Here is a 21,735-nt window from a genome sequence, read left to right on the forward strand (position 1 = left end):
GGTTTCTTGCATGTCTTGGCTATTGTAAATAGTGCTGCTGTGAACACTGGGGTGTGTGTATCTTTTACAATCAGAATTTTCATCTTTTCTGAGTATATGCCCAGGAATGGGATTGCAGGATCGTATGGTGGCTCTATTGTTAGTTTTTTGAGGAATGTCCGTACTATTCTCCACAGTGACCGTATGTTCTCACCAACAGGGTGTGAGGATTCATTTTTCTCTGGACCCTCTCCAGCATTTATCATTTATAGACTCTTTGATGATGGCCATTTTGACCAGTGTGAGGTGATACCTCATTGTAGTTTTGATTTGCATTTCTTTAATAATTAGTGATGTTGAGCTTCTTTTCATGTGCCTGTTGAGGTTATAACTTGTTGTTGTTATTGTTGTTGTTGTTTTCATTTATTTTTATTAGTTGGAGGCTAATTACTTTACAATATTGTAGTGGTTTTTGCCATACATCGACATGAATCAGCCACGGATTTACATGTGTTCCCCATCCTGATCCCCCCTCCCGCCTCCCTCTCCATCCCATCCCTCTGGGTCTTCCCAGTGCACCAGCCCTGAGCACTTGTCTCATGCATCCAACCTGGGCTGGTGATCTGTTTCACCCTTGATAGTATACTTGTTTCGATGCTGTTCTCTCAGAACATCCCACCCTCGCTTTCTCCCACAGAGTCCAAAAGTCTGTTCTGTACATCTGTGTCTCTTTTTCTGTTTTGCATATAGGGTTATCGAAAAATATGGAACGCTTCACGAATTTTTGTGTCATCCTTGCGCAGGGGCCATGCTAATCTTCTCTGTATCATTCCAATTTTAGTATATGTGCTGCCTAAGTGAGCACGAGGTTATAACTTAAAGAAAAACTATTTAAGTAAGGTGTCTTCTTGTCTCTCAAAGTCACTTTGAAAACTACAAGGCAAGATGTCTTATCTTCTAAGATAAAAGCAGACCCTTTGAATACACAGGACCTATTAAATTCTTTTGTGTCTCTACCAAGTAATTTCAGAGTAGGCCCTGTTTGCTCACCAGGCCACTGCTTCCTAAATTTGCAATTAGTGGAATGTCCAAAAGAGGGCACTTGTTCCCCAGAACTCAAAGGAGCCACTCCAAGGACAAAAGGCGAGCAGCTATAAACAAAACAGACCCAATCCATCCAGAGGACTGAGAACAAAAGGGTAGGTTTTTTAAAAAAGCAAGAGAGACTCAGTATTTAATGCTGCCTCCCGTAATCTCCACAAACAACCTAGAACTAGGTACAACTTGTCGCAGACAGGCTGAATTCTGCAGCATAAAAAGTAAAGTAGAAAATATCTGGTTTAAGAAAATGATATTGTTTGCTTAGTATAAAAAGTTCCATGCTCGTAATACCTACTTATTCAACAGAATAGATGCACTCAGGCTTTGCTGAACCCAAAACCAATAAATTTAAACATGAATCATGCATTTGGTGGGATAAAACTCTAGGTGCTCTGTTTGGTAAGATATTGGTCAGACACTTAGCCCTTCCCAGGCAAGCCCCGTGTTATCCCTGACTTTGTTCTGGCTTATCACCGAACACACATCCCATCCACATGAATAGCTTTTCACAAATAATTATGCTCTTAAAAACTTGGAGCAACTTTCACAGTCTGTCTTTAAGAAAACACAAAGAGAGCAAACACAAAGAGAGGAATATTTCAGAGCAAGCAACTCAAAGCAAACACACAAACGGAAGGCCAGCCCCTCGTTTACTTACAGGCCTTTAAGCTTCTAATATTGACATTAGTTTCTGAGGTCTCCTATGCATGTTCTCTTCTACAGCGAACAAGAGTGCTTGAATCTATAAAGAGGCAGATTTTGCTGCTCCAGAAAGATGGGTTATTTGTCTCCCCAAGGACAAAAGACAATTTGGAAGAGCTGACGGGCTGAGTTATTGGGAGCAATGGGCAAGTAGTCTCTGCTAGCCAAATAAGTTCCTTTGCATAAGCTATAGCGATACATTACAGAATCCAGGATAAAGACCCAGAACAAGAGACGGACAGTCGGAAGATTACAGTGTTTGAGAAGGATTCGGCTCAGCATTTTCTTAAGGTCTGTGTGAAAGAATTACCTTGAACTTCAGTATGCCTCTCCAAAAGGTATTTTTAGAAGCAATTACGTTAAAAGCTTTGAGAGCCTTGGAGCTTTATCTAAACGGCTATCTCTTAGCCTAAGGGACCTTAAGGTATTGAATTAAGTGAGTTTACTCTTAAAAACAAGAGCTTCCCTAGAGAAAGACAGCAGCCTCGCTTGCAGCACACAAGTTGGGACATATCTGGAGAAGGCCAGGTGTATCTGGGGAGGAGGCGGGGGCTGCTGCTGTTGGCGTCGTTTTCCCTCATGCGATACATTGATCAGGAGAGGGGCCTGTGCCGTCTTTTTATTTTTTAACTTTTATTTTATACTGACGTATACTTGCTTTACAAAATTGTGTTAGTCTCAGCTGTATAGCAAAGTGATTCAGTTGTACGTATATATTGAATATGTATAAATACACACACAGACATGTATACATATATGTGGTTGTTGTTTAGTCGCTCAGTTGTGTCCCACTCTTTTCAGATCCCATGGATCACCAGGCTTCTCCATCCATAGCATTTTCCAGGCAAGAATATTGGAGTGGGTTGCCATTTCCTCCTCCAGGGGAGCTTCCTGACCCAGTGATCAAATTCACGTCTCCTGCATTGCAGGCAGATTCTTACTGCTGAGCCATAAGGGAAGTCTATATATGTGTTGGCTCAGATGATAAAGAAATTGCCTGCAGTGCCGAAGACCCGGGTTTGATCCATGGGTTGGGAAGATTCCCTGGAGAAGGGAATGGCAATCCACTCCAGTGTTCTTGCCTGGAGAATCCCATGGACAGAGGAGCCTGGTGGGCTACAGTCCATGGGGTCACAAAGAGTCAGACATGACTGAATGACTAACCCTTCACAAAAAAATCTCTGTTCTTTTTCAGATTCTTTTCCCATATAGGTTACTACAGGATATTGAGTAGAACTCCCTGTGCTGTCTAGTAGGTCCTTGGTGACTATGTGCAGGCTTGGTAAAGGGCTCGCCCCCTTCTAGGAGTGTCCGCGCTGTCTTCAACTTCAGTAACTTCCTGCTCATTTGCTAGTGCAGGAGGTTTTTATCCTGGGGCCTTAAGGATGCACAGGGTCTGAGATATCTTGAAGTCATATTTGAGAGGTGTGGTTACAAAAATGTGCACTGTCTATTCAGAACAGCCAAGACATAGAAATGTCCCTTGACAGATGAATGGGTAAAGGAGATGTGGTATATATAGATACAATGGAATACTACTCAGCCATGAAAAAAAAACAAGATAATACCATTCACAGCAACATGAATGGACCTAGAGGTTATCATGTTAAGTGGAGTCAGAGAAAGACACATACCACGTGGCATCACTTGTAAGTGGAATCTAAAATATGACACGAATGAACCTATCTATGAAACGGAAATAGATTCACAGACACGGAGAGCAGACCTGTAGTTGCCAAGGGGGAGGGGCTGGGGGCGGTGTATTGGCAGTTTGGGATTAGCAGAGGCAAACTATGTATGTTGAATGGAGGAACAACAAGGTCCTATGGTATAACACAGAGAACTGTGCTCAGTAGCCTGTGATAAAGCATAATGGAGAAGAATATGAAAAAGAATATACATGTGGGCTTTCCTGGTGGCTCAGATGGTAAAGAATCTGCCTGCATGTAGAAGCCCTGGGTTCATTTCATGGGCCAAGAAGATTCCCTGGAGGAGGGCATGGCACCCCACTCCAGTATTCTTGCCGGGAAAATCCCATGGACAGAAGAGCCTGGTGGGCTACTGTCCATGGGGTCTCAAAAGAGTGGGGCACGAGTGAATGACTAACAGCATGCATAACTGAGTCACTCTGCTGGATGGCAGAAATTAATACAGCATTGCAAATCAGTTTTACTTAAATAGAATAAGTTAAAAAAATTAAAATGCGCATTGTTTTCTTCAGAGGATCAGCTTAAACTTTTATTGAGTTCCAGAGGGATTTACAGCTTCCAAAGGGCTATGGAAATCGCCCCAGAGGGATTGTGGAGGAACTGAGGTTGGAGAAGCCACACTGCCTCGGGGACTTGACAGGCAGAGGGCCCAGGGAGCTGACAGAGCCATTTACAACGTCTAGGCAACCAAGGAACCCCAGAGGTCCTTCCTTTCAAGTCGGTGATTTTACAAATAAGGAAACTGAGTCTCAGAGTCACTCAGTAGGCCAGTACCTGGTCCCTAACTCTCCCCTGGGAGTTCCTTCCGTAACAGCGCTCAGGACGATCAGGTTCTTCCAGTTCTAATCCTGGGAGTTGAGGGGAGGGGAGGCAGGAGAGAGGGGACTTCCAGCGTCATCAAGGTGGGTTCAGACTTCACAGGATTTCCATCAGCAACGCATTGTTGGGAGTGTGGCCTCCGGAGCATGGGTATAGTCTCGACTCTGACTTTTCTATGTGACTTTAGGAAAATCATCTTCCTTCATGTGCCTCAGTTTTCGTCTCTGTCAAGTGGGAATGATAGTAGCACACACCATGTAAGGTTTTGCGGTGAGGATTAAACGAGCACATCTTATGTACACAGAACAGGGTCTGACTGTATTCAGCACTTGCTTCATCCTCATCTATTATTGATATTTTGCAAGCATTTATTGAGCATTTCTTATATTCAAAGCATTGTGCCAGACACTAAGGATAGTAATCAAGACAAAGGCCCAATTTATTTCCTTCAGCCAGGAGTGGGTTGTGGGGAAACCAGTTAATTAAAATGTATTGTGACAAGTGGTTGGCCCGATGCCCTTGGTAACGGGGAGAGACACCAACATCTAGTATCTTACATTTCTCCTGAGACTCAGAATGCAAACCTGCACAGGCAAACCACAGTCTGTTCTGTGGCTCTGCCTACGAAAGGGCCCTGGAACGATGAGGCAATGCCATATGCCAATGCAAGCATTAGGGGCAGGGCTGACAGGCGCTCCAAGTGGCAGTTTGGGACTGGACAAGGTAGCACAGTTGGGGAGGAGGGTCACAGCTGGGGAGAACTGGGATCTTAGGACCAGATGCTGCGCAAAGCTGCCAGGGAACCCTGGGATCTGATTACACCCCGGAGTTTATGGGCCAGCAGAGCTAAGACACAGAGCGGCAGAGCTGGGTTGACTTCCTCCATGGTGACAGTGTATTCTGCGGTCTTTTTTGAAGGCATGTGGCCAGGACCCCATGCCTACCGACCCCCTGAGTTAAGTATAAAGCCCTCTGTATCAGATGGGATTCTGCAGAGAAACAGAACCAACAGGATGTGTATATACAGAAGGAGGTTCATTTTAAGAAATTGGCCGTCCCACTGTGGACACTGCGTGCCTGCTGAGTCACTCAGTCGTGTCCAACTCTTTGTGACCCCACGGACTGTAGCCCGCCAGGCTCCTCTGTCCATGGAATTCTCCAGGCAAGAATGCTGGAGAGGGTTGCCGTACCCTCCTCCAGGGGATCTTCCCAACCCTGGGATCAAACGTGCGTCTCCTGCATTGGCAGGCAGGTTCTTTACTACTAGCACCACCTGGGAAGTCTGGAATTGCAGAGCAGGTCAGCAGGCTGGACACTCCAATGGGAGCTGAAAATGCAGTCATGAGTCTGAGGCAAAATTTCTTTTTTACAATGTTAGTGTTAGTCGCTCAGTCGTGCCCGACTCTTTGCGACCCCATGGACTGCAGCCCACCAGGCTCCTCTGTCCATGAGATTTTCCAGGAAAGGATACTGGAGTGGGTTGCCATTTCCTTCTCCAGGGGATCTTCCCAACCCAGGGATTGAACCCAGGTCTCCTGCACTGCAGGCAGATTCTTTACTAACTGAGCTACAAGGGAATTACTTATTTTTAATTGGAGGACAATTGCTTTACGATTGACTGGTGGCAGAATTTCTTTGCTGCCACCTGGAGGCAGCAGTCTGTCCTTTTCAGGAGACCTCAGGTTTTGTTTTGTTTTAAGGCCTTCAACTGATTATATGAGGCCCACCCATGTTGTGGAAGATAATCTGCTTTTCACCAAGTCAACTGATTTGAATGTTAATCACATCTAAAAAAATACCTTCACAGCAACATCCAGACTGGTATTTGACCAAACAATTGGGCACCATTCGTTCCATGGCCTAGCCAAGTTGACACAAAATGAACCATCACATCTGACTCCAACACTCACCAAATGCCCTAAGCCCACATGAAAACAGAGGAAAAGAGAGCTTTTGGTTTAAAACCTTAACAAATCTGAACATTTTCTTGCAACTCTTCACCTCCTCTGCAAAGGTGCCCCCGGGTCCCATGCCATGGTCATGTCCACGTCCTCTGCGGAACCAGCGTCCATTGCCCGCCCTGTGACCCTGTCAGTTCTGGGTTGTAACCATGTTTAGTCTCCTGACTTTGTATTTCATCCTTGGTTCCTCAGGGCTTAGCTTTCATTGCACCTACTGCACACAGCAAGTGCCCAACAAATGTTTGTTCAGTGAGGAAATTTCTGCTTCTGGAACTCCGCCAGAGCCTCTGAGACCAAAGAAAAGAGGAATTCAGGTTCCCTGACAAACCCTTGATGCCCAGAGAGCCCAGCATCTAAGACGGCAGGAGCCTGTGTATTCGTGTTAAACATTGAATTTACACAAGCCCACGTCATGCCACGGCAATGAGCATGACTCTTCTATACAATGTGCTAACAGAACTGTACACTTGCCTTATTCACCATCAGATAGCAGCAATGAGTCACTTCCTTGGGAGTGGGAGTTCAAACTAAGTATCTTGACGTGGAAGGTTCCAGTTCTCTGGGCTTGGCTGTCGTCCATTCTTTCCTTTACCCTAAAAGCATTTATTGGATGCTGACTGCGCCAGGAGCATAATCGCAGTCCTCAAGGAATGTATGGCCTAGGGCTCGAGACTTCCCTTACATCTTCATACAGAAATGCCAGATTCACTTGATATTTGGCCATAAGGAAATGCAGTGAATCTTGGGTCAAAATGTCATGTTTTTTTAATGACTTCATCTTTAAACTTGACACAAAGTCAAAGCTTGGTGAGGCAGGGGCCCCTTCAGGTTTGTGCTATTTCTTCTTTAGTAGAATGTGAGGTGGGCTTCCCAGGAGGCGTAGTGGTAGAGAAGCTGCCTAGCAATGCAGGAGACACAAGAGATGCAGGTTTGATCCCTGGGTCAGGAAGAACCATGGAGAAGGAACTGGCAGCCCACTCCAGTATTCTTGTTGGAAAGCTCCATGGACAGAGGAGCCTGATGGGCTATAGTCCTTGGGGTCGCAAAGAGTTGGAGACGACCAAATGTGCATACACACACACTCACATAGACTGTGAGATGTAATAGTGCCCATATCAGGCTGTAAATTCTAACACTTTAACCACTGCAAACTTGGAAAAACCAAGTCAGGGAAGAAAACTCCCTGCCCTTCTCCTTTCTCTCACCCATGTTTCCAAATTAAACTTGGAAAACCAAGGGGAAATAGAGAAAAATTTCCTTCGTAATTATCATAAGATTAGCATACAGTGGAATTTTAGATTACAGATCTTTTTAGAAAATATCCTTTTTAGAAAAGGATATTTGTCCAGAGTGATGCTTTATAAAACTCAATATGTCTCAAAGTACAAAATACCCTTCAGCTGTACCTTGTGTTACTGAGCCCATCTGTACAACGTCACCTCCGAGACCTCCCCTTTTTGCTGGCTGTGTGCTGACAGAACATGGGAGGTGAGTGCTTCTTGGCATTAGCCATTCCACATGGTGGCCTGAGGACATTTCCTAGAAGTTTCCATCTCCACTCTATTCTTATTCCCACATCTGGCTCAGGAGGATGCAGCTCATGTAGTCCATAGTATGAACCACAAAGGAAAGAAACTTGATTTGAGACAGAGATTTTCCAAATAAAGTACAATATTTAAAATACCCACTATTTCAAGTCTAAAGACTTACATTTTAGCTATAGGAATTAGATTGATATGGAATTTTAAGTCAACAGAATCTGGAGAGCAGTTTTGAGAGCATGGCAGACCGAGATGAGATGCCCTCTCCCCAGTAGTGTGCTGGAAAATGTGGAACAACCAGCTCTTCCAAAAATACTGTATGTATGTATAAGCTTATTACACATTTTCTTGACTTAAAGGCTGTATGCCTGGGTGCAAAGTCCCTTCAGTCGTGTCCAACTCTTTGGAACCCTATGGGCTGTAACCCGCCAGGCTCCTCTGTCCATGGGATTCTCCAGGTGACAATACTGGAGTGGGTTGCCGTGCCCTCCTCTGGGGGGTCTTCCCAAATCAGGACAGAACCTGAGTCTCTTATGTCTCCTGCATTGGCAGGTGGGTTCTTTACCATTAGCATCACCAGGGAAACCCCTTCAAGGACATATACAGGATATAATTTACAAATAACAGTTAAATATATAATGCTCTTTGTGGTAGATTTCATATCACCTCCTGACTCTCCCAGAACATGCTTGTTGAGTTTTGCAATCCAATTTTACCTTCAGCCAATCTCTGTTTGCCGTCCAACCATGATTTGACAAATGGGGTTGCATTTTAATCTGCTAACTCATTTCCTGATAGATTTATTGTTATAACATTTGGTATGTGACTCACTGTTGAACTAGTTCTCTTGCTTATGCAGATTATGTTGATCAAAGTGAAACCTCTTTTAGCCTCAGCACTAGATTTGACATATTTTCAAGTTTAATCTGATTTATTAACATTTTCTCATCACCTTCTTGGTTCTAGGGTTTCCCTGGTAGCTCAGATAGTAGAGAATCTTCCTTAATGCAGGAGACCTGGCTTCCATCCCTAAGTCAGGAAGATCCCCTGGAGAAGGGAATGGCAACCCACTCTAGTATTCTTGCTTGGAGAATTCCATGGACAGACTGTGTGATCACAAAGAGTTGGACATGACTGAGCGACTAACACTCTTAGCTCTAGACCAGGGATTGACAGACTATGGCCAGTGGGCCAAATCTGGCTTGAAGCCAGTTTTGCAAATAAAGTTTTATTGGAAAGCAGCCACACACATTTGTTTCCATGGTAGCTGTGGCTGCTTTGCACTGCAAGAGCAGAGGTGAATAGTTGCAACAGAGACCATGTGGACCACAGAGCTGAAAATATTTACTCTCTGGCCCTTTACGGAACAAGTCTGTCAACCTTTGAACTAGATGATTAATAAAGGATAAGTCAAGCCCTGCTTTGTGGTATTCGCAGGTTTCTATGATGTAATAAGTACTCCCACTGCAGCAAGTTTCAAGCCATCACTGTGAGGTCACTGAATGCAGAATTGGGAAGAACAGCTAAGATGTTCATCACACAGAACTCTGACACAGATGCAGTAGATGAAAATGACAGCAAGAGCGTAGAGAACAGTGAAAGTGTAGTCCAATCATTTGCAAGTGACAAGTTTGAGTTTTTATCACCTATGTTTTATTATTATGTATTTAATTGTGGGTTTCTATGGCAACCCACTCCAGTACTCTTGCCTGGAAAATCCCATGGATGGAGGAGTGTCGTAGGCTACAGTCCATGGGATCGAAAAGAGTTGGACATGACTGAGCGACTTCACTTTCACTTTTCACTTTCTATAATTTAGTTTTTAATAATGGCTGTGTTTAGCAACTGGCTCATACAATTCCTAAAAATTTAGTCGTTGGTTCTTATGAACTGATACAGGCCAACACCGGTACACCTCTGTCACCCCCTAAAACTAGAACTCATGGAAATGCTAGTTAAACTCTACTGTGGGCAGGAATCCCTTAGAAGAAATGGAGTAGCCATCATAGTCAATTAGAGAGTCTGAAATGCAGTCAGTCAGTCAATTCAGTCGCTCAGTTGTGTCCAACTCTTTTCGACCCCATGAGTTGCAGCACACCAGGCCTCCCTGTCCATCACCAACTCCCGGAGTCTACTCAAACTCACATCCATCAAGTTGGTGATGCCATCCAGCCATCTCATCCTCTGTCGTCCCCTTCTCCTCTTGCCCCTAATCCCTCCCAGCATCAGGGTCTTTTCCAATGAGTAACTCATCACATGAGGTGGCCAAAGTACGGGAGTTTCAGCTTCAGCATCAGTCCTTCCAATGAACACCCAGGACTGATCTCCTCTAGGATGGACTGGTTGGATCTCCTTGCAGTCCAAGGGACTCTCAAGAGTCTTCTCCAACACCACAGTTCAAAAGCGTCAATTTTTCAGCACTGGATGCAATCTCAAAAATGACAGAATGATCTCTGTTTGTTTCCAAGGCAAATCATTCAATATTACGGTAATCCAAGTCTATGCCCCAACCAGTAATGCTGAAGAAGCTGAAGTTGAACGGTTCTATGAAGACCTACAAGGCTTTCTAGAACTAACACCCAAAAAAGATGTCCTTTTCATTATAGGGGACTGGAATGCAAATTTGGCCTTGGAGTACAGAATGAAGCAGGGCAAAGGCTAATAGAGTTTTGCCAAGAGAACATATCAACTATAACAGGTACTATAAACAAGAAGGGAACTTGGCGCTGGAGCTGGATCGGTGAGTGAGCTAGAGATAGGAGAGTGGGCCAAAGGGCCAGGGGATGTCAAACCCTCAGGGTTGGAGGGCTTGATACTCAAACAGGGATAAGAGCCATGTGTGGGTATGCACAAGATTACTGGGACCCGGCATTAAATGGGGGCCCTGGAGGGCAGCCTCTGTATAGAAACTAGAACAACCCAGTATCCCTGGTAATGGCAAAGAACCGTATGTGCCTGGGCAGATTGTTTTTAACTTTGATTTTATTGGAGTACATTGATTTACAATGTTGTGTCAGTTTCAGGTGTATAGCAAAACGTTCCAGTATATACATACACACGTTCATTCTTTTTCAGGTTCTTTTCTCATACAGGTTGTCATGGGGCTTCCTTGGTGGCTCAGTGGTAAAGAATCCTCCTGCAATGTGGGAGACTTGCAGTAGACTTGGGTCTGATCCCTGGGGCAGGAAGATCCCCTGGAGAAGGAAATGGCAACCCACTCCAGTATCCTTGCCTGGGAAATCCCATGGACAGAGGAGCCTGGCCGACTGCAGTCTATGGGGTCACAAAAGAGTTGGACATGACTAAAGAACAACAACATAAGTTATCACAGAATACTGAGGAGAGGTCCCTGTTCTGTAAGTTGACCCTTATTGGTTGTCTATCTTATATTCAGTAGTGTGTGTATGTATGTTCATCCCAAGTTTCCCCTTTGGTAACCTTAAGCTTGGTTTTGATATCTGTAAGTCTATTTCCATTTTGTAAATAAGTTCATTTGTATCATTTTTTTAGGTTAGATTCCAATATGAATGATATCATATGATATTTGTCTTTCCCTGTCTAACTTCATTTAGTATGATAATCTCTAGGTCCATCCATGTTTCTAGAAATGGCATTTATTTCATTCTTTTTATGGCTGAGTAATATTCCATTGTATACATGCACCCCCATCTTCTTTGTCCATTCATCTGTTGATGGACACTAAGGTTGCTTCCATGTCTTGACTATTGTAAGTAGTGCTGCAATGAACATAAGGGTGCTTACATCTTTTTGGATTATGTTTTTCTCCAGATATAAAGGGAGATTTTTTTTAAAGTCTCTTATGAGAAATCAAAATCCCAAGCTTGTGTCCAGTGTAGATGTGAACTCAGTTTCACACTATCTGCAGGATGAGGGGATTTTAGGTTAAAAATTACTATAAAAATCGTTCCTCGACCAGTAGGATGCTAGGGCCCAGACAGAGGCTCACATTTTCTTCTGACAAACAGATTTCAAGTTCTAAGTCACAGATTGGGAAAATGCACGTAACCAATGAAGCTTGAATCCAGAAAAACAAAGAATCCTACAATTCAGTAAGAAATAGACAAGCAATTCAATAGAAAAATGAGCAAAGGGTATGGAATTAACAATTAGCAGAAGAGGAAGTATTTCTGGTCATTAAAAAATGGGGGAGAAGCTCTACCTCATTGGTAATGGAAAAAAACCATAAATTAACATAACGAGGCCCTAGCATTTCATACCCTATTGAATTCTCAAAAATGTTAAAGATGTTAAAACCAAATATTGGCAGGGATGTGGGGAGATCAGAAACCTCAGCCTGCACTGGTGGAAGTGTAAAAGACACCACTTCAGGCATGAGCAACTTGTTCTCATTGAAACAGCAGGAAAGGAAAATGGAAAACATCAATCCATGGGGGTTGCTGGGTAAATTGTGGCAATATGCATACACTGGAATGCTATCTATCTGATACAATGAACAAAACAGACATATTAATGTAGATATATTTGGAAATACTCATGTGAAACAAAAAAAAGGTTCAAGAGGCTTTTGTACCTAAAAAGGAACAGACGGGACTTTCCCAGAATTCCAGCGGTTAAAACTTCGAGCTTCCACTACATAGGGCTCAGATTCAATCTTTGGTCAGGGAAATAAAATTCCACATGCCACATGGCATGGCCAAAATAATTTAAATAAAGCTTGGAAAGAAAAAAGGACTAGAAACACCAAATAGTGTGGTATATAAATAAATACTCTAAACAACAAAATATATATATCAAAATCATAAAACCATAGGTGAAGGACAGATACAAATTTCAGAGTCATAACTTCTGGGGAGGAAGGAAGGAAAGGAGATAAATGGGAGGTAGTGAGGACTCCAGTTGTATTTATCAAAATTTCTTTCCTTCCAAAAATGTGTGAAGGAAATATTGCAAAACGTTAAAATGTGTGCAGTACTAATGTTGGGCATGTAGGTATCTGTTAAATTATTTTCTGTGACTTTTGTGTGTGTGTGTCTGAAAACTTTTTTGAACAGTGTCTAGGAAGCATTCATAGCTAAATCCATCCACTTGTTAAATTGTAAGAAATTGGAATAGAAGACTCTCTGTCTCCATCTATCTGGCTCCCTTATTTTAGAAGACAGAAAAAACAGTGAGGCTAATGCAGTTTTGAAATGAAGAATTGTCTGAATATGTCCTGGCACAGATTTTCCCCATTATAGCTGAGGACCAGATACTTGTGAAATAAATGGGAAATGCCCTCAGCGAGGGCTCCTTCGTTGTGCATCGTTTTATCATCAGTTAACCTGGAGGTGTATGGGCCCGGGCCTGAGACTTCCTGTCCTGTCCCACTGCTAGTCCAGGCGTGGCTTTCACAGTAGAGCGCACAGCTGTCGTCTGCGAACTTACTAAAAATGCAGTTTCCTTGGCTCTGCTGCCAAAGACACTCATGGGGTGGTTGGTGGGGGGTGGGTGGGCATAGGGATGGGTTATTTCTACCGGCCATGACGTTGCTGGGGCCGTGGCCTACAGGACAACAGCTTCAGCCTTTTGGCCACATTTGCTAAGTACCTGCCTGCCTCTTCTTTGGAAAAAAACGGAATAAAAGGAGGCCTGGCTTACTGCTGGTGAACATGAGACCTTAGAAACCAGGGCAAGGCTCATCATCCAGCCTCGTGGAAAAAAAAGTACTGAACAGTCGCCAAAATGAAAGTAGATTATATACCCAGTTAGAAATGGAAGCGGCAAGTTTCCACTGTAAGTGCCAGAGCGGTGGTCGTGTGGTAAGATAATGCTTGAAAGACAGGAGTCTGGTCCCCGCCCCCTCTTCTTGACGGCCGGAGGGAGAAGACAGGAAGAAGCTGGCTGAGAAAGTTCCTGCTGATTTATCCACAGCGGGGTACTGCCTTCTCATCCCTTATTCAGGTTTGCAAAGTGCTCTCAGCCTCTCTGATAAAAAAGGGACAAAATATTGGCAACCTATTCATTGTTATTACACTGTAGGAGAGGCCCAGCATGAGCATGAAGATGGCCACTGACACCCCAAAGGCAGAACTTGCCAGCAGGATGGACAGACAGACAGAGAGAAGGACAGATGGGTGGCCAGAACTCCAAAATGACATAAACTAAGCCTTACGTGACACATCCTCCACCCTCCGAGTCACGCTTCCTCTCCAAAGACTCAGACAGGGTCTGTAACCAGACGCTGTGGCCGGTGGCATCGGGCACCTTGGAGGTGTTGAGTTTTGGGGGAGGCTGTTGAGATGACCCATATGGGAAACCCAGCAACTGGGAAGCCAGGGCACGGGCAGCAACCCACGCTGGGCCAGGCAGATCCATCTACCCGGGGCTTGGACACTTGAGTTAGTGAAGCAAAGTGTCAGGGGTGAGCGGCCTGGTTTTCAGGCAATGACCGTGATGGCAGCAGCGCTGTGATGTGTCCAGAGGGTGGTTGGGCAGAATGGCCACAGCCAGGACCTAGGGCATGATGCTGACTGAGTTCTGCTGTGGGCCGCCCGTGTTCCCATAGTTTCCATTCCTCTCTGTGCCTCTCCATAGGCTACCCAGGCTCCTCTCAGTTCTTTTTTTTTTTTTCCTACTTGAGTCAGCCGATTTGGTGTCCATCGTTCACCTCTAAGAACCCTAGTGAATTCAACCAGTGCTTCAGAGACAGGAAGAGTTCCAGGTAAAGAAAAAGTGAAAAAAGGGAAAGTGTTAGTCACCAGTTGTGTCTGACTCTTTATGACCCCATGGATTGTAGTCCACCAGGCTCCACTCTCCGTGGAATTCTCTAGGCAAGAACACTGGAGTGGGTAACCCAGACAAGGAATTCAGGTCTCCTGCATTGCAGGCAGATTCTTCACCATCTGGCCACCAGGGGAGCCCCCAGGTAAAGGAAACTACCTATTTAAAAAACAATCCCCATAACTCACCCCAGAGATGAGAAAGTCAGGAGCTTCAAAGCCTCATTTGTTATTCGTGATGAATACAAGCCAAAGATCTCTACACATTTCAGAAGTGCTGTAAAGACTGACTCAGTATGTCCTGTTCTCGGATCTTCGCTCCAGAAATGTTCCCACAAGGATGATGCTAGTTGTTGGGCCTGAGCTACAGTAGCATGATGGTGGCACCATTATCAGGAGCCTGATGGAGGAGATAGGTTGTATAGAGGGGTGGGAATCGAGGATATCATTTAGGAAATGTCAAGTTTGAGATGCCCCTGAAGTATCTGAAGGAAGTACTAAACTGGTACTTGGATGAACGCAAGGGTCTGGACGTTAGGTGTATTCAAATGAAGGAATAAATTTGGATGTTATCAGTAAATGGATGGGGTTTCAAGCCATGGATGAAAATATCTAGAAAAAGGAACACATAGACACGAATGAGAAGGTATATGTAGAGATCAAGGGAGAGAGTGACGGGAGAAGGAGACTGATAAGAAGTGTCTGGTGGGATAGGAGCAAGCACTGAAGGCTACTGGATCAGGCCAGCCAGAGACGGGGGGCTTCCCAGGTGGTGCGAGTGGTAAAGAACCCACCTGCCAATGCAGGAGACCTAAGAGACGCAGGTTTGGTCCCTGGGTAAAGATCACTTGGAGAAGGGGATGGCAACCCACTCCAGTATTCTTGCCTGGAGAATCCCATGGACAGAGGAGCCTGGTGTCCATAGGGTCGCAAAGAGTTGGACACGACTGAAGCGACTTAGCACACAACAGGAGATGAGAGTGGCTCAAGGAAAGGAAGCAGGCAGCTGTGTTTGTCCCTCCCAGGACTGGTTATATTAGATGAAGCTGGACTTGACGACATGGGAATCACTGATGAACTCGATGAGAGGCGTTTCGAGGGAGTAATGGGGCCAGAATCCAGGCTGAAGAGGATTGAAGACCTATCTGCTCAAGGGTCGGTGATGAAGTAGAGGTAACAGTATGTTGTAGACATTGGTGGAGAAGGTTTGCTATGAAGGGGAACAGAGAAAGGGGGCAAAGCTGAGGGCTTGTGGAGTCAAGGAGAGTCCACATCTACATGTTAGTGAGAAGGAGATAGTAGAGAAGAGATTGATGATACAAGAGAAAGAGAGAATGCAGGAAGGACGACCCCGTTCATCCAGCAAGCATTCGGCGTTGATGCGTGTTGGGCTCTGTTCCGGGCTCAGGTCACAGACTCTGAACTCTGTGAGTTTCCACTCTGAGGTGAGTTCAGGCGAAGGGGTGGCCTTTGACAGGTGGGAGACAGGTGTCGTTGTGGGTACACTTGCAGAGTTGGGGATGGGAGGAGAACTGGGCCCTATCTGACAGCTAAGGATGAAGCAGGTCATGAGCTGACATTGAAGGTGGGCAGGAGGTCATATGGGAGCCTTGGAGAGAGAAAAGTGTGCTCCCAGCTCCTGGGGAAAGTGGACTCTATGAAAACCGACAGGGCAGCCAAGTCATGCCCATGCGAGGTGTGGGGTCATGAGTTTACAGTGAAAACAGCCAGCTTGGTGGATTGTGTGATTGTTTTTCCTGCCAGGGTCAGTTGCTCAAGAACAGGCAGGTTGTTGTTTAGTTGCTCAGTCAAGCCTGACTCTTTGTGACCCCACTGACTGCAGCACGCTAGGCCTTCCTGTCCTTCACCATCTCGTGGAGTTCGCTCAAACTCCTGTCCATTGAGTTGGTGATGCCATCCAACTATCTCATCCTCTGTCGTCCCTTTCTCCTCCTGTTCTCAATCTTTTCCAGCATCAGGGTCTTTTCCAGTGAAAAGGTAGGCAGGTGGAAGGTCAACATTTAAATCAGTCAGGGTTGGGCTTTTGTCACAAGAGAATGGCTTAGAAAAGAGATGAGCATCGCCTTAGAAAAGAGGCGATGAAAGCACAGGTGGAGCCATGTGAAGAGACGCACGCATGATTACAGCCGCAGAACACGGGAGCTGCCGGAGCCTGGAAGGGGAAGGAAGGTCCTCCCTAGAGCCTTGGGGAGACTGTGGCCCTGTCTGTACCTTGACCGGGGACTCTGGCTTCTGGAACTGTGAAAGGATCAGTTTGTGTTTAACTCGTTACAGCAGCCCTGGGAAACTAGCAGAGGACTTAGTCACTATGGTGCTGGTTGGCTCCTCAGCGTGGTTGTAAAAGTCACTGAGGATGAAGACAGGGTGAAAGCTGACGGGCAATTACTGAGTCAGAGCTAGAATTACTCATGAAGAGGGGGGTGTCAGAGGTCAGTAAAGACAGAAAGGAGAGGCGGCCGTGATGCCCCAGTGTTGTAGCTGTTTAGTCGCTCAGTCGTGTCCAACTCTTTGTGATCCCAGGGACTGTAGCCCACCAGGCTCCTCTGTCCACGAAATCCTCCAGGCAAGAGTACTGGAGTGGGTAGCCAGTCCCTTCTTCAGGGGATCTTCCTGACTCATGGATCTAACCTGTGTCTCCTGCATTGGCAGCGAATTTTTTTACTGTAGGGCCATCAGGGAAGCAACTGCATGACACACCTTGAAATAAATTGTGGTTTTTTTAAAAAAGAGAGAGAGAGAAATAACTTGGAAATGACAGTGGGGGAGGGCTCCCAGGGAAGCAGTGTCCTAGGGGACAGTCTGGTTTCAGTCAACACAGAGATGGCAGGAACACTGAGAGGAAGGTCTTGGAGGTGTGGAATCTGCCACTCACAGCGAAGCTGGGATGTGGTGAGAGGGGCAATCGGTCCATTGAGGGGGCCAGAGAGAGAGGAAGAGGGACAAGTCAGGGACCGCTGCCCAGAGGCCTGGACTCCTCCCGGAACCGGATGTGAGGCCTGAGAGGGTGCTGGCCTGTGGGTCAGGACCTCGCTCGGGGCCCTCTCGAACATGGAGCTGGCTCCTCGGCGTCTCAGTCCTGTCTCAAGGGCAGAGCTGAAGTGTTGGGCTTGTTTGTCTATATCAATCCAGATTATGTGTCGAGGTTTATATCGATATATATCTGACAGTGAGAGGTCTGTTAAATAAATGATGGTATGTTCATACAATGGAAAGTTCTGTGGCCATTACAATGGGGTTGAAGAAAATAGAAGACAGTACGTAGTTAAGTGCGAAAATTGGGTTACAAAACAAATAGTATGACCCCAGTTTGGCAAACAAACAAACAAACAAACAAGCAAACAAAAGTTTATCTCCAAGCGTATGTAGGTCTGGAAGGAGGCTCTACACAGAAACAGTAACAACAGTCTTCTGTGGATAGGAGTGTGAGAGTCTTAGCTCTCTTCCTACTTTGTCTTCCAAAACTGACAATGAATGTTTATCACTTTTGGGATCCGAGGGAGAAAAGAACAAACATTTGTCCTAATAGCATGTTCAAAAATTGTTTTTTCCTCTTTCTCTGTCTGAGAGGAGTATTTTAGAAATTTTTCCAAAAAAAAAAAAAAGAAAGAAAGAAATGTTCCTGGTTCGTTTGGCTCGCAGTAAATGTGAGACCTCTGGTCGCAGCCACCCCCTCCCGCCTCGGACCTTTCCACCGAGCCCGCTTCCCTTCCAAACCAATCAGGTGCTCCTTGAACTTGACCCTGAGCCAGCCCTCCAGCCCTGGATCAACGGGCCTGGAGTTGGGATGGCCACACTGTTCTGGATCTGTGGGCCTTTTCGACGGTGCTCCAGGTGAGTGACCTCTCGGACACGACCTGTTCCCACCTGCATGTAACACCCACCACCTGTGCAGTCAAAGCTTTTTCCTCTAAGACTTGCCGTCCGTCGTCTGGTGGCTTTAAGGGAGGCAGGACCCTCACCCTTCACACCCCTGATGGTAGCCCTGGCTGCTCCTGAGTTGGGGCAGTGACCATCCTGGGCTCCCCTCCGACAGCTCCCCCATCCTGACCCTGGGCCTCAGAGGCCCTTTCTGGTACAGCTTCTGCCCTTGGGACTCAGCCAGGGTTAACTCTTCCTGGGTTTGGGCTCAGCCTCTGACTCATTCTGCTTCACCCGCCCCAACAAGACGCTGCCACCTCCCTTGGACCCCTTGGGAGGATCCCTCTTGCCTCCTCCCTGGTTGGGTCTTTGAAGTCAAGGAGGGGAGGAAGGTCTGGACAGACCTCTTCCTTTGTGTTGCCATTAATTTGCATTTGGTTCAAACTGGCCCATCTGTTAAGAATTTGTATTTAACTCAGTTTCAAGCCCTTTACAAATACGGCTGCATGTCATCTCTGCTCCCTTAAATAACATTGATGGGCTTGGTGAATGAGCTCAGAACAGAGGTGCAGGACTCCAGAAAATTCCCACAGGACACAGTAATGAACCTATATGATATCAGTGACTCAGGCCTCATTTTTCTACGAGTAGACAAGGTCAAGATTAAAGACCTTGCTGAAATCCCTGCAGAAAAACCTCAGCACTTCCCTGGTCTGCAGGCCACGGTTCTTCCTCAGTCCCTTCACTGCTGATGAGCTTGGAGCCTCACCCTTCCAGTCTATAGAGTGAGGAGGTGGTAATTCTGGTCTCAGGTTTCAGTGAAAGCTCTCCATGGCTTCTGATTTACAGGTATCACCCGATGGTGGTGACTGACATTTGAAACCTACCGAGATAAGGCTGATAGGCTGGTGTGACTTGTTTTTGGTGATCTGTGCCCCTCCCAACCATCACTTCTAAATGCTCACAAATCACTCACTGAATAATCTGTTCTAGGATGTTGCTAGGAATCATTGTTTTAAATCATACTCAATGATCCATAGCTCATAAAAGAATCCTCTTCCTGCTTGTGAAAGTTGAAGGAAGCCCTGATGGGTCACTGACATGGGAGTACTTTCCAGATAATGCACAGACTCCAAAGAATCAGTAAGTAAAAGATAAAAACCCCACAGCAAAACTGGCCAAGGGCACGGGGATACGAGAGGAAGCCTAAATACCAAAGATGCTCCACCCCACTTGCAAGCAGGGAAATGCAAATTAAAATCATGGTGAGAAACCATTTCTCACGCATTACATCAGGACACAGAGGCTGGGACCTCCTCACACTGCAGTGTGGTGGGGTTGGGTGGCTCTGGAGAGCAGCTGGCCACATCTAGGAAAGCTGGAGGGGTGCAGGCTCCCCGCCCCCCTACCTTCCACCCAGCAAGACGGAGCCTAGGTGTAGACCCCAGCTCAGTTCTTGCTCACACGCCCAAAGAGACATGGACCCAAATGTTCATAGCAGCGTTGTTTACTACGAGAAAAAGTTCAAACAACTTGAATGTTCATCAATAAAATCATGGTATGTTGATACAGTGGAATTCTACCCTGCAATGAAAATGAACAAATATGTGAGGGTGTACAAGGAAGGCATCTAAACCCTGGAAATGTTCCACGTATCTTTTTCAAGATAAGTGATGGTTGTTTGTTGCTGCTGTTAAGTCGCTAAGCTGTGTCTGAGTCTTTTGAGACCCTGTGGACTGTAGCCCACAAGGCTCCTCTGTCCGTGGGATTTCCCAGGCAAGGATACTGGAGTGGGTTGCCATTTCCTTCTCCAGGGGATCTTCCCGACCCAGGAGTTGATTTGCAGGCAGATTCTTTACCACTGAACCACCATGGAAGCCCAATACAATCACTTTTTAAAAAATACCTTGAGCTGTACCTTTAAGATTTGTGAAAAAAAAGTGTACCAAGTATGAATGAACATGAACGACACGTATCTGTGTAGATTGATTTGAAAAACATAGTGCTAGAGAAACAGATATCACTGAAGGCTACATATAGAATCTAAAACTTGCCGAACGATGGGGTAAGCTGTTTATGGATACACACAGAGCTGGTGGAAGCATACAAACCCATGTTGGGGTGCAAAGGCTCAGGAGACAGGTTTAGAGGGATCCATGCAACAACACATCTGTAAACATTTGTTTCTTAAGCTCGGTGATGGGTACATAGGTATATTACTGTTACTTATATTTAATAACATTATAATATTAATATATGATTATTTATATTTTTGTATGAGTAAAATATTTTGTTTGAAACTTCGTACTAAAAGTTAGGACACATTATGTCTGTCTGCAGTTTTCTGGCTCCCTCCCTTTCTCCAGGATTCTCACAGGTGACCTCAAAAGCTGAGAGTCCTGTCTGCACGTTTTTCTCCTGCTGACCGGGAGTCAGTGCTGAGAACTCTGGAACCAGGAGGCCTGGGCTTAAATCCCAGCTTGCCATTTGCCGGCTGAGGGACCTTGAGCGAGTGATTTAACCTCTCTGTGCCTCAGTTTACTCATCTGTAAAATGGGGATTATAACAGCACCCATCTAACAGGGTTATTGGTAGAGTAACTGAGCTAAAACGTTGAGAATTGTGCCTGATGATGGTCTGTGCTGTATGCACTAGTTCCTCTGCCGAACTTGCCAGGCCAGAGGGCTGCTAACCTCCACTCTCGTTGTGCTGGCCCACCGTTTCCAGCCCTCTTCTTCGTGGAAGGCACTAAAATAAAAGAAGCAGGGAGTTCCCACATTCTGACTGCTTTCTTCAGTCCCTCTTGTGTGGAGGCCGGTTGTGTGGAGGCCGGTTCCTCCTCCTTTTATTTTCTTGGTCTGCCTGTCCCTCTAAACCCCATTGTTTTCCCCTTAGCCATCTTCTCAAGCGTGAGGACCGTCTGGGCCTGCCTCCCGGACCTTCTGCTTCAGTGACCATTAATTATTATGTTGGGTCCGGTCAACACGGTGTTGTAAAATATTTGAAACAGTTGCCTACACTTATAAATCAGGAGCGCTCCCACTAAAGTCTGGACCCCTAACTTCTGTTGAAAACCAGGATGATCTCGCCACATGGGGTTCTCTCACGTCCCCGTGTGGTGACCACCGGTCTGGGCAGAGGGCCAGCCCCGTGAGCTGCACAGCCCTGACTGCCCTCCCTGCTGCCATCCGCAGAGGGGCATGAGGGGCCCTGAGCTGCACCCCGGCTCTGCCCAGCAGGCTGCGGCCCTGAAGCGGGGGTGCCTTCTCCAGAAGATGGGTCCCCTTCTCCTAAATGGCAGAAA

At 45.8% G+C, this 21,735-nt stretch overlaps 1 long non-coding RNA gene and 1 other non-coding gene across 3 annotated transcripts in view; one reads left to right on the forward strand and one right to left on the reverse strand.

The window, feature by feature from the left end:
- LOC122451470 overlaps positions 1-21,735 on the forward strand; it is an 85,149-nt gene that overhangs the window by 24,245 nt on the left and 39,169 nt on the right. The window lies entirely within an intron of this gene.
- LOC122424952 lies at positions 738-844 on the reverse strand. The gene has a single exon (XR_006264628.1). It is a non-coding gene; the product is annotated as a U6 spliceosomal RNA (small nuclear RNA).

The sequence above is a fragment of the Cervus canadensis genome, chromosome 1 (genome assembly GCF_019320065.1).
Source record: "Cervus canadensis isolate Bull #8, Minnesota chromosome 1, ASM1932006v1, whole genome shotgun sequence".
Taxonomy (NCBI): Eukaryota; Metazoa; Chordata; class Mammalia; order Artiodactyla; family Cervidae; genus Cervus; species Cervus canadensis.